General features: G+C 31.3%; 1 protein-coding gene across 2 annotated transcripts in view; it reads left to right on the top strand.

Annotated features, from left to right (window-relative positions):
- LOC113393200 (transcriptional activator cubitus interruptus) overlaps window positions 1–13,599 on the top strand; it is a 96,412-nt gene that overhangs the window by 48,478 nt on the left and 34,335 nt on the right. The gene's annotated exons all lie outside the window — the stretch shown is intronic.

Raw genomic sequence — 13,599 nt, 5'->3', positions numbered from 1 at the left:
TTTAAGTCGCTCTTGTCATAATTTCTCGGTAATATTATCAAATTGGCTAAGTATCCTCGTATCGAATGAATCCATCTATATGCATAATTTGATTATATACGCCAGCGAGTCAAGTGTCCTTTAGTATTACGACCGTTTCGTGCACTAGGCTCGTTCCAAAACGCCAAGTTCGTTTATAGGACTAGTCTATAAAATAGAGTGGTTCATTAAACATTTGTCCCTTTGCATGCCACGGGCTTATTTCATTGCATAACTGCAGCTACCTTTTCATGTACCAATTATATTCAACCACTGAGTACGTTTTGAATGCACATTCATTTATCCTTAGTGTTTAATGACGATTAACTTCGAATTTATTTTCTGCCTTTCAATTAACTAGCTGATACGATACATGATTAAAAAAATATATATTTCTTTATTGGTTTCTTGATCTTACATTTAAATTAAGAATAATGCGAGACGATCAAGTTTGTATACTTGTTTTGCTCACATGAATATTTTTATATTGCAACAACGGACATGTGCAATCAGATTGACAATATTAATCTCCTCTAACCGGACATAATAGCGGACTAAAAAAAGACCAACAAATCAATGAACCACTAAGAAATGATGAACAGGAAGCCATCAAAGGGATTGAGACGTTTACAATATTAGGGCGGACATTAATAAAAGCAGGTCGGTGATTTTCAACAAATGAGTTACTCGCTTCACTCAAAGGATATATGATGTATGGAGAGACCGAAGTTCGTTCGGCCGGCTGAGATGATTAATGTCGCCGCTGCTTTAGATGCCTTTAACTTGCAAATACTTTAAGAAATAAAACTTTCAAATTTACTAAGCACTTTAGCGGAACTGATTGATGTGACGTCAAAGTGTCTATGTCCTTCCAATAATGTCAACTTTTATTATTATTGGTTCGAAAATCAATTGACTCTTCGTTCGTAAAACAAATTGCTAGTCTAGAACCGAAGGCATTCTAAATCAATCAAGTCGAAAAGTATAAGGCGTGACTTAATTTATTTCATTCAAAATCCACTGTTTAGCTAACTAGTTTTGCTATACTTTAATTATAACGTTAAATTATATATAATATAGTATATTGATCATACCAATGATAAATGGTTATTGGTATTCTCTGAAGTCCACTGTCTCTTTCGTTTGGAAAGAATTCCGACGCCGGAAGCGAGAACGAGTGTACCCATTAACGACTCCACGGTGCCTCATTTAACCCGCTGCTGCGATAATTGCCACCACGTGTTTATTTCCAAGCGTTCTAATTTTATCACGCACAATGGGTTGGACACGATCAGTTATTTTGGCTCCGTTTGCTTCGTCAAAGTCAATTTTGTCCACAAAAGAGGTGTTGCGAGTCGGCTGTCGTTTAATTCATTAACTGGAAACCTTTGAACTGATGGATCGACATCTCTCGACATCTTGTACCTCGTCGCCTATTAATACTTAAAGCCTCTTCAGTTTCGCATCAATGATCTTTTTCACTTGTCAACTTCTATGCATTGATTGAGGATATACTATTTACTTTGATGCGTGCTTGAATGTTTATATGATTTGTGGTTTCTCCTTTTAGATTAATAAATTATATAAGTCAACAACTAGAATGGAATACAACAAATTATTTGTAACTTATAATAAAAATGTTATAAATGAATTTTTGATTGTGAATGATGATTGCGAAAAAAGGTATTAATATTACTCCCCTTCGTAGATGTTTCTGATAACGACGAAGCATCTAATTTCTGACACATGTTACATAATAAACTGCCACACACGTCGAACAATATGATAATGCTTTTGTTTTAGCGTTCTATTTTATATTTTCCAAAATGATTTGTGAAGACAGCGTGTACAATGAGATCGGGATGCGGGCGAGAGAATGGTGCATTGTGCCATGGAAACCATTGTGGAGACATGTGTTAGATGGAAGTTCATATAAGTGGCTTTATAGTCTTTTTAATACCATTTTACCTATATAGGAACATCCAAAGCGGATGGTATAGCTTTTTTCATAGGTAATCATTATTATTTATGACATCATTTAGTGATGTACTTTAAAATATTAATATTACCATCAACATGAATGGATTTTTGAAGAAATATAACATGCTGAAGCTACTACAGTTTAAAATTTAGATAGATAGGATTCAGAAAATAACGAAACAAATTTTATAATAAAGATTCCCGTTCGCGAGGTTTAGTTAAAATTCTGAATATTTTAAAGTCCAATTAAAATTGACTTAAACGTTAGCTAATTCAATTTTTTTAAAATAAAGATTTAGTACCCAGTCGTTATTTAAAGTCCATCGTTGGTACCTTTTGTTGGTTGTTGTGCGCACAACTCCTAAAGTTCCTGTTACATGAATAGACTCAGTTTACTGCAGTTCCCATTGGTCGTCTGTCCAATTATTATTCTCAGAAATGCAAAAACTGTTCAAACTGAACTTAGCACGTTCGCTCTTGAGTGATTTATATGTTTGTCTTGAAGGCACGTCTGCTTGTCATGAGAAAAGAAGTAAACATAAATGTCAAAAAATTAATTACTTACCGGTTGTGCAAAAAATGATACCCTGAAAAAATACATTCAACTTAATAGACAGACTTTATGTACAAAATTTCCGAAGTCTTTGCATCGACACAGTAAAGAACCGATTTAAAAAACTTGGCGACGTTAATAGTCTACGATCATCACTTGGTTCTCTAAACTGTTTCATTTCCTGAATTGTTTATAACATGTTCCTGACCCTCATCCCTTAAAAAAACTTCCAATCGGTCAATCGTCCCATAAACTGGTTCCGGTCATAAATTGGTCATTCGCTGCATCCTGTTACAGTGGACTATTGTCATAACCGTTTATAAATAGATGTGCCGGAGAGCTATGAGTTAGAGTGCAGATTGCTTGGTACATTGTAACTTTATTGGTCTTTATGTTGCTTGAAATATCCCATCCTGGATATTTAATGGTATCGACATAAACTTAATGGTACGGTCTTTTTTGTCATTACTTCCTTGATGTATTTCTTTTTCGTTAAATATTATTTTCGCTTTTCCTAAACTGGCAACTGAATTTAGTTTGATATTTAGTCTAGTTTGATGTTTTGTGTTTTATATTGTTTTTCGTCAATAATCCTAGTTAAAAAAACTTTTTTAAAGTCACAGCTTTTATTTTATCCTTGTAGGTACTAAAATAAATATAATTTGGTATAATCTAGTATAGATTCTAGAGTCACCACCATCAGCAAGGGGTGGGGAAAATTTCAACTCCATCGGTTAGATTGATTAATAAGTTATTTGCAAAATTTAAACCACATTTAGTATCAGGTGAAGATTCGTATGTGTATTTTTTTTATATTCGGTCCAATTTTTATTAAAAAAACATTTTTTTTAAGACAATCAAACCAAAATAAATATTATCAAATATTAGAAAAGTTTATCAAGAATTATATGAAAGCACAGCTGAGTTCAATAAATCATTCCTTACTATTACTATTGCCTATGTACAAACTATTGAAATAAAAAAAAACTCTATTGTTATTTCGATAGCCAATATGAAATAGTTTTTTTTTTAACTCAACTGGTCGGCAGACGTAAATAATATTTGGGCTAATCACCTTTAAATCATCGCTATGCATCATTGACCTCCCACTTCAGCTAAATATAGCACAGATTATATATTATTTTTGTTACACATTACGTTCCATAAGTGCAGGGTTTGCGACATCGTTTGTTTTCAATTACAACGTTGAATAACAATTGTGTTTCATAAAATGGATTTGTAATCAATTTGATCTCATCAATTAAAATTATATTATTTTTGATCAATAAATTACCTGAACTAAAATATTATTTATTGGGGCATTAAACAGTGTGGACTTGGCTGAAAGACTGAATAAAATTTATATATATTTTTGATAGTATTAAACAATAAATCTGTACACCAAAATTCGATATACAGACACGACTTACATTTTGTTACGTGTAGATCAAGAATGATGCGCTAACACTCATCTAACATATTATGTAATTTATGTGAGCGATGGATTTTCTTGTTTCATAAGTTAAAATCTTACAATAAATTCGCTTTCAACCTTGGTATTAATGTGGGATTCTGATAATCTGTTCTTGAGCTCTGGTTATTTAAATATTAGTAATACTTTATAGTATCAGGCCCCACTGGTGTTGAAATAGAAGTAGAACTTTATTATTGGAAGTAATATAACATTTGACTAGTATTTTGAATGTTCGTATACCATGCGCAAATTGAACAGCAACGTCAACAGCAGTATATCTTCTTTTTTAAATAATTTGTTTATCGGTGATTCACTATCAGGTTGTTTATTTCTTCATCTATTAACTTTAAATAAACTACTTATATAACTAAAAGGAGTTTCATGAACCAAATAAAAAAAGTGACCAAATACATAACTAAAACCCCTTTCCTCAAGCAACGCCTTAATGATACGTCTGTTTGTTCGTAAAGCAAGGAACCATTACTACATTAATTGTTTCGTTTTATACGTCATTGTTCTGAACCAATACTGGATCCCATTAAATTGGTTAAAATGAATAATAAATACAAGTACTTTTTTCAGTATTTCAAATTGCAGTAGCTAAACTACGTACAGTTTAACAAGAGTCAAATTTTAATGATGATTAAGTTTTTATTGTTGGTTTAATTTTTTTTCTTGACTGGCATTTATTTATCGGTGGCAGGAGTTTGTGTAGGATCGTTTAATTTATAAGTTATTCTACTGCCAAAAATTCATACTTCATAGTGCTGTGCACCGATTTGTCAGTTGAGGCCAGGGTAGCAGACACTAAACCATAATATCTTAGATGCCACTAAGGGAGACAGTATGAGGAATATGTACTCCTTGCTAGAGTGACTCATGCGCCTATGTGTCACCTGAAATTAAACAAACACAGAAAAGATATAGCTTATGCGTTCTAGGTCTATTATACTTTTTTATAGAAAAATTAAAAAAGCAGTTAATTATCTTCACTGCAAGGGTTCTAAGGTTCCTGTTAAAAATAAGCCAATTATTTCAACACGGTATTCTATCCAACTAGCAGTGGATTTGTCCAGTACGAGTTAGATGAATATCCGTCGGCATAATAACCGAAATATCCAGGTTGCATACGATGTTTTCCTCCACCATTGAGCACGATGAACGGCCTGCTCAGATTTAAACCTTCGATCTACGTTTAACTGGGCTACGACGTTTCCAATGTGTTTGTTATTAGAAATTGATAAATATCCTAATAAATAGCATGTTGAAACCATTAAATCGATCTGGAACTTAACACGCGCCTTTATAATGAGAACAGGAATAATGGACCAGAATCTTGCAATTGTTTAGCTACTGTCCACACGGCGCACGCAACGTTGCATGATGCTCCTCGCTTCTTGATTTATATTCGGCGTTCGAGATTATAGGAACAAAATTGTACTCAGATTGAATTCAACCCTAATGCTGCCATAATTTTGTTCCGAATCCGTGTTTATTATTGTGCGTGTTAGTCGATTTTTTATTTTTGTTTCGCTTGAATAATTTGTGCGTCAGGAAAAGATTGTCGTTCATATATAATCAAATCATAATTTTGTTTATCTACAAATTAGGGAATAGTTAAACTACCCTCAGTTACCCTTATTATAAACACCAAAAAAAGAAACTTGTTAATACCTTTAGATACTTTATATTGTAAATAGGTCTTTGATCTATGATTAAACAGTTAAAAGGTACCGAAATGTGGGATCTTTGAGTGTTGCTACAGGTTTAGAATTATTTGATCATCCATAAAATAAATATTATCGCAACTCAAATGATTTGTAGTAAGCGACGGAAATTTAAGATTGTATGGGGTTAAAGCTTGCTTAGTTCATACCAGTGGTTTGGCTATGATAGCGTAACAGACAGAGTTTCTTTCATATTCGTAATATTTATATAGATATGTTAATGAGTACTTGTGACGTATAAAAGTGTGATCTTTTGTAAATCGATTTCTATCTATGAATGTATGAATTTTTAAATAATTCCTTTTTTAAATACAAGATAACATCCTCTCCTGTCTTTGAGTAAAAACGTATAACTGTAATATTGGAATAAATCCCAGCGTGTGGAAATGTAAAACTAACTCGGTAACACAATACGCTATCAAAGCGACCGTTCGGAAACATGGCACCTGCTAACATGTTTATAAAGACAACATTTAACACCAAAGACGTTTTAAACACATTACTATAACAGTATGATTTGTTTCTATATATAAAAATATATATATTATTAACAAATTTTTTTTATACTACTATTTACTTTCATTTAAATTATTTAATAGAACATGTCATAGTATAATGAGATCATTTCAAAAATATTTTTTTTGATACATTCTTATATAAATAACCAAAAAAATTTTTTTTTTTTTTATTTTGGTCATCATATATGAGTACTAAATTTTAAATTATATAAATTAGACCGAGACACCAGATTAATAGTCATTAGGGTTCCGTTTTTTTATCGAATGTACAAAACCCTAAGACGTATACGAATAGAGCATGTTTTATTTACCGGAAAAGGTTTGCCATTTGACAAAGTATATATTTTTAAAACAAAGCCTTTATTGAAATGTTATTTCGATTTTATGTACCTACCTGCACATTACTTAAATGATATAAAAAATTATATCGTCATAAAAACGACAATTTAAATGATATAAAAAAGAAACGGATGCATATGTTTATGTTTTACACAATTGTTTGTATATTTATAGTATAAAACGAGGATACTCTGTATTACCTAACTGTAAAATATACTAAACCATTATACATCAAACTTATACCAGAAGATACGGCGCGATTTGGAGAAGCTTTAAGAGTATAATATTACTATGTAATTAGCTGCGCTTTGAAATTTCAATTTAGCCCATTGACGTTACAAACATAAACTTCAAATTCTTGCAAAAAGAAAAATATCAATCATTTAGTTGAGAAGAGAAGATAATCTTAGGAAATTCGGAAGGTACTCGCGTTTACCCTTCATTTGTTACAATTAAAGGTCAAAACCCCGCCAAGGGCTGACTCGCGGTCGTTAACCCGGCATCTCAATAAAAAATACCCTAGCGCAGCAACCGGGTGTTTTACGACTCATTTGGAGTTTTATAACGTCTATACATATAAATATATATTTTTTTATTAAACACAGTGCCCGTGTCTGACACCTAAATAAAAATTGAAGAAATTTAAAGCCCGGGAACTTGGCTTGTTTGTTTACGTGCTCCTAATTAGGTAGAGTCTTTTATTGTTTCTTCGACACGGACGCGCAGCCTCTGGTATGTGGTCATTTCCTTATGACTAATAAACAAAATCGTATTATTAAATCATAAACTAATGTAATGTGAAGGATCTATGCAATGAATTCTGAATAAATATTCCTGTTACCTTGGAGGTTTTATAGGTAGGCAAACTGGCAAGTGGGCCAAGATGGTAAGTGGCTACCACCGCCTTTAGACATTGTCAATCATCTAATCCATCTCTCGCCGATGTGCCACCAATCTTGAGAACTAAGTAGTTCCGAATACTTTATGAGTGGGTGGTACCACTAAGCGACAAAAAAAAATTACATATACGTATAAAAAAATTAAAGAATAATCAATTAGAACATATCTTAACTATTTAAACAATTTGCTTGATTGAATAAATTATTACAAAGCTAAAAAAAGGCAAGTTCAATCTATTACTCAGTAGTTCATATACATCTATACAGAAAGTCGTAAACGCAATCTAAAACAGCATTTGCGTACAGAGGACAAGAGAGGTTAATATCTACGTTGACAGGACAAGGGCGAAACTATCAATATGGATGGACATTACTAATGTGCGGTGAATGCACTTTTCATCGAATCTAAGCGAAGACGAATGTTATGCAGCATTCGCTTATGTCATGCCTGTTAACGACGAATAATATCATGATTATTATGTTTCGAAGTTTAAAGTTTCGATTATGTTCCAAATTTAAATTTTGAAAATTGACGTCTCAGAACTTTGCATCAGTTTTTGACTGTAATGGTTTTAACGGAGAGTTACATGATTGTTATATTTTGAAGTTTTAATTTTCGATTAACCGTGTTCTTAATTTAAATTTTTGTGATTGTTTTTTAGAACTTGGCATTACTTTTACTGATTGTAATAAAATTGTCGAAGAATTAAATGATTGTAATGTTCAGAATAACCAAGTTCTAAGCTTGAATTTTTAAAAAGGACGATTAAATTAGTAGAATATTGAAGTTTATGAAATACAAGTCATCGCTCGCGACTTCTCTCTCTGAAGTATAGATAAGGACTACTAACGATTTATTTTTATATAAATATCGATTATTCGCATTTTAAAAAGTAGGTAGCACCGTATTATTGGCAAATAGTTGTTCCACCAATTTATAGTAAATAAAGCATTAAATTTATCCTCAATATCGAGGGCTCAAGATAACTATTGCAAATTTCGTTACTTAAGTCGTTATGTAACAAACAGTCAAACATACTTCCGGATTTGACAAAGTTTGAATTAATATAATTTCTTCTTACTCCTTCACGCAAAAGTATACTGAAATATAATCATTACACTTATTTATTGGTTTTAAAAAATTTTAAATTTCCGGTTCGTTCAAAGTAAGCTTCAACTTGAAACGAAACGACGACAGAAACAGCATGATTGTTGGTTTTCTTTTTTTTAATTATAATGTCGTTTGTTTTAAATTCGACGTTTAAAATTACTTCTTTAATAATATTATGAATCGTTTCTCCTTAATAACATTAATAATGAACTCTTTATAATACTCTTCACTAACATTTTTGTAACATTACAAGATATCGGGGGTCAGACGTGATACCCTGTCGTATTTAAATTGATTACTTTACCTATAATTACTTGAAGCACAGAGACATCTTATAATTTACTCTTAATGATGTTCTGGATGTGTAAGGGTTTGTTTAGTATTTCAATTACATATTATTTAGTAAATCGAACAACAATGATTTAAAATATAAATATTTTAAATATTCTTTATAATTTGATTGACAAATAAATAATCCCAAAATGAATAGTTATACCTACATAAGATCGTAATGGTCTACACTCAATATTATAAGCTCAAGAAGTTTGCTCCTTTGTTTGTAAGCGTATATTAGGTTTATGCTATATTTTCTAATACTTCTAAAATTATTATTTGAAATTAAATGTTTGTTATCTGTACAATATGAATTGTAAAATACAAAAATATGAGAGATACTTTTGTATCTGTATATTTTTAATCAAAAACTTGTGCTAATCCTGATTATAATGTTTGGTTTCCAGCTAACTTATCCTTATAATTATATAGGTTTAATCCAGATGCCTTCTAGCGTTTTAACTACGACTTAAACATAGTAATTTTCATCTCAGGTAGGCTTTAGTATAAAGCTAAAGGCTTGAATCTTAGCATCTAACGTCATAATTCACGTGCCGAGTCCGATGACCCCACCGGAAGCGTACACCGGACCGAGGCGCAGGCGCAATCATATAATGCCAGATGATTTATTTGTAAACAGACTCACGTCAACGCGCGAGAGCAATATGTGCGTGCGCGCAGGACATTGTGTTTTCGGAGATGGAATATTTTTATGCTTAAATTTTTTATGGTTGAAAATTTCAATTAATATGTTTTATAGCAAAAAGTGTAGTTAATAGTTTGATTAAACATTCGTTAGTCTTGAAAAAGTTTAAAAACATTTTACAAGTTAAATTAATTGGGAAAAATAGACCAAAATTTAATATATAAAATTGTTTTCTAACATGATATTCAAACTCGCCTCGTCAGTAGTCTAAATTTAAAGCGAGCGAAACTGCGAAACGCCGTGAAAGCGCTGCATCTTTTAACATAAGTTTTATGTATATTGTGTTTCATTTTAAAGGATGAGTGAGCCAGTGTAACTACATGCACAAGAGACATAACATCTTCGTACCTATGGTCGTTTTCATATTTAATATTAAAACTTACAATAGCAAAAAATAAGATTAATTAAGTATCGGTTTAGATTATATAAAAAAATATTGATAATTAAATTATTAATTTTACTTGTTTATACATAAAGTACTGTTATTACTTAATAATATATAAAAAATAAAACTCTTCAGACGCTCCGCTCATCACGGGCGTGTAGTCATTGTTTACAATATGCGTTTGTTTATTTTCGCTTCATATGGATTAAAAAGCTCCCGAACTTCATTCAAGACGTTTATTAAACGTTTTATTTTAAACATCACAGACACGTTCTTTTTTCAGTCGTAGATTTGTGATGATCAAAATTGCATATTTTTATTTTGAATGATATTATTGAAGATCATATTATAAAACATAAGAAAACATAGCATTGATAAGTACTCGAATGGGATTGTACAGATCTTAAACAAAAACAGTTGATGCATCTGCCATCCTTTCATTCAGCTAGTAAAAGATATATAAAATATCCCATTCAAGTGATAGGTGTGATGAAAACTTGAGCCATAAAAAAAAATTTAAATCGTTAACCGTAACTGACAAAGTCGTAAACATATTTCGAACTATATATATAAAAAATAATTTCGACACGTGTCTATTCGAGGCAATAAATCTATTATTTTTAGTAGTTCTTTTATACAAGCAACGTTATTTTTATGGGCAATTTTCATTTGTAGGTTTCTGTTGTAAAGTTTGATGGTAGGAAGTGTAACTGACGGTGTAACTATCTTTATATAGAAATCTTCTGTACGTCTATATATGATTGAATATGTGACTGAACTTCTCTTGAGCAATTTGACCGTGTTTGTGGTCCCTGGATTAGCTTAATTCGACCGGGTAAATCTCGCTGTGATCGGGATGCAAATAAAATTCTTATTACACCCGAACGAATTCGGGACTAGAAGTTGGTACATTTTTAATGTAATTGTCAAATATACCTAAATTAAAACATACCTAAAATTCTGCATCTGAACTTGATTTTTTTTATATCAACGTAACACAGAATGTCTATTGATATGTTGGATTTTGTTAGGTCTTTAATTACCAAATCATTTTCTTAAATCATTTCCTTGTTTAATGCAATATAAAACATACCGATTGTTACAAATATATATATATATATATATATAACTTGTGAATATCTATAAACGTACCAGGAAGACCGTTAACAAGTTCTAAATATTATCAACTTAATTATATTAGTAGAGGCATTATTATCATATCATATTTATTGCAAAAGCTGTGCCCATACAAATAGTGCTCTATCTAATTTATGGCCCAATTAAACCCATTCTACAGACCGTTAGTGTTGTCGAACAAGACTCTGCCAAATGAATAAAGTCTTTGATATGTAATAGGTAAAGTTGAGTACCTAAATTAGTGCCTTGAGTGACGCCTAGCGTTCGCTAAGTTCAAATGATTAATTGCCTGAGTTGATGACTACTCCACTAAGTTTAGAAATGGCGCCTGGTATCTCGTTTGTTTGTATGTTTTTTGTTTCACTTTAATGGCGTATCTAGATTTACTTTATGGAGAGTAATAAACGATTTCTTATAAAAAAAATACGTTCAAAAATATAAAAAATTCCACCACGCTGTACCAATGTGGTTTTAAGGGTATGCTGCAAGTTTTAAAACTTCTTAAATTTCACAATGTTTTCACCTTTAAGGTAGAGCATGAGATGAATTATTAATGAAATACAAATAAATGGTGCTTGATTGTAATGGTATCAAAATGGTAGTGATCCTTTATCAAAGTATAATTTTACTTTACTTTAAATAGTTATATGAGATTATATTTTACTTTTGATAATACAACAATAATAATAATATATAATGACAGGGTCCTATCTACCGTGGTATGGTACCTAGGGCTTGCACAAAGTCCACCAGGGTAAATCAATTATTACGTAATCATATCCAATTAAGTTACATAACTTAAATTATCGGTTATTGGATATTAAATATATTTCGCTTACAATATTTATTGGACCATCTTAGCTCAATAATGCGATAACTATCAAATCGGTTGCATTAATTGATTGCTGATTAAGAAATATTATTTAACACTTAGACACCAAATAAAAAGATTATTAAATAGACGCGGACGATCTTTAACCTCTCGTTTATCTTAATTGTTTGTAACCATTTAGGCCAAATGATAATTCGGTTAAAAAAAACACAAAATATGGCACTGTTTTTATTACGCATAAAAAATTATTCCATTAATGTCTAGAACGAATCCGATCATTTAGGTAACTTTTTTTTTTTATTTGGCGACGCCCGCTTTCCTTGGTTACTAAGAACTCTTTGATAGATACGGGACTTTCCTCGAACCAAACAGTTTAAGTATATTGCTTGTAGTGTAAAGTTAGCTATAAAAAGGGGCACAATAAATAAACAAATAACTTGCTATTTATATTACAAACTGACAAGTCAATTTTGCTTCTCAACAGAGAAACGACTGTTTACCGTCGATTCTGAACGACCTCTTGTTTGAGACGCTGGTTAGTGTGACCAAATTTTCGTAAAATCGAATAGGTACTGCAGTACGATTCTTTAAGAATTGACTTCTTTTTCTTTGGTAAGTAACCACTACCGAAAGACATTTTAACCATCCTTTACGTCGTCGTACCATGTCCCTATAGATATACTGGATCAATCACCCTTTAATACGGAGTAAAACAATACTAACTATCGCCGCTTGGTGGTAACACATGATGAATGGATGATTTCTACCCAGACACACATATCCCTACCACCAAATAAGGTATTTATGCAAACATGCCCAGTGGTTAGTACGCGTGCATCTTAACCGATGATTTCAAATTTCAAAATTTACAATATTTTTTTTGTAATCTAATGTATTATTTAAAAAACAGGAAAGTCTTTAAATATTAAAATTGATATACACCCTACTTATCTAAGTCAAAGTCTTATAGACCGTCGGTCTAGCTTTGTGCCTAGACGTTATGGAGTTGTAAGAGAACTTGTTCGAGCTGCTTTATGTTGCCTGATCAGTTTCTATGTCGTGTAGTTTACTGTTCGTCTGTCAGGAATAATTAAAATGTTTTATCATTGCAAATAATGTGTTACTGGAGATTAAACACTTATATTAGCTTCGGGTATTTCATTTATAATTAATTTAACTGTTCTTTGTGCGAATCCGTTTGAGTAAGACTTCTCAGATAAGATCAATTATAATCCAGTTCTAAATGTCGATAGATTGTATTATAACAGTTTAAGAAAATCTACTCAATTAATTAATCATATAACTACCTACCTACCTACCTATTACTAATCATATAATGATAGTCAGGAATAAATGGAAGAAATAAAACATATATAAAGCAAAAATAAATATAGTAGGTAATTTACAAAACAGAAAACTCTTGAATAAACTGGAAAAAGCCTACCAGTAAGCAAGAAATTAATATAAAATGATTTCAAATCTAAATGTAATGTTGACGGTTCATAAAAGCTTTGATGTTATATAAAATTTTAATTAAATTAAAATTATTTCAATTAAACCGAAATGTTAACATGTACATAGGTATGT

Source organism: Vanessa tameamea, chromosome 26 (assembly GCF_037043105.1).
Source record: "Vanessa tameamea isolate UH-Manoa-2023 chromosome 26, ilVanTame1 primary haplotype, whole genome shotgun sequence".
NCBI lineage: Eukaryota > Metazoa > Arthropoda > Insecta > Lepidoptera > Nymphalidae > Vanessa > Vanessa tameamea.
Note: the sequence above shows the minus strand (reverse complement) of the source record. Positions and strands in the feature narration are given on the sequence as shown.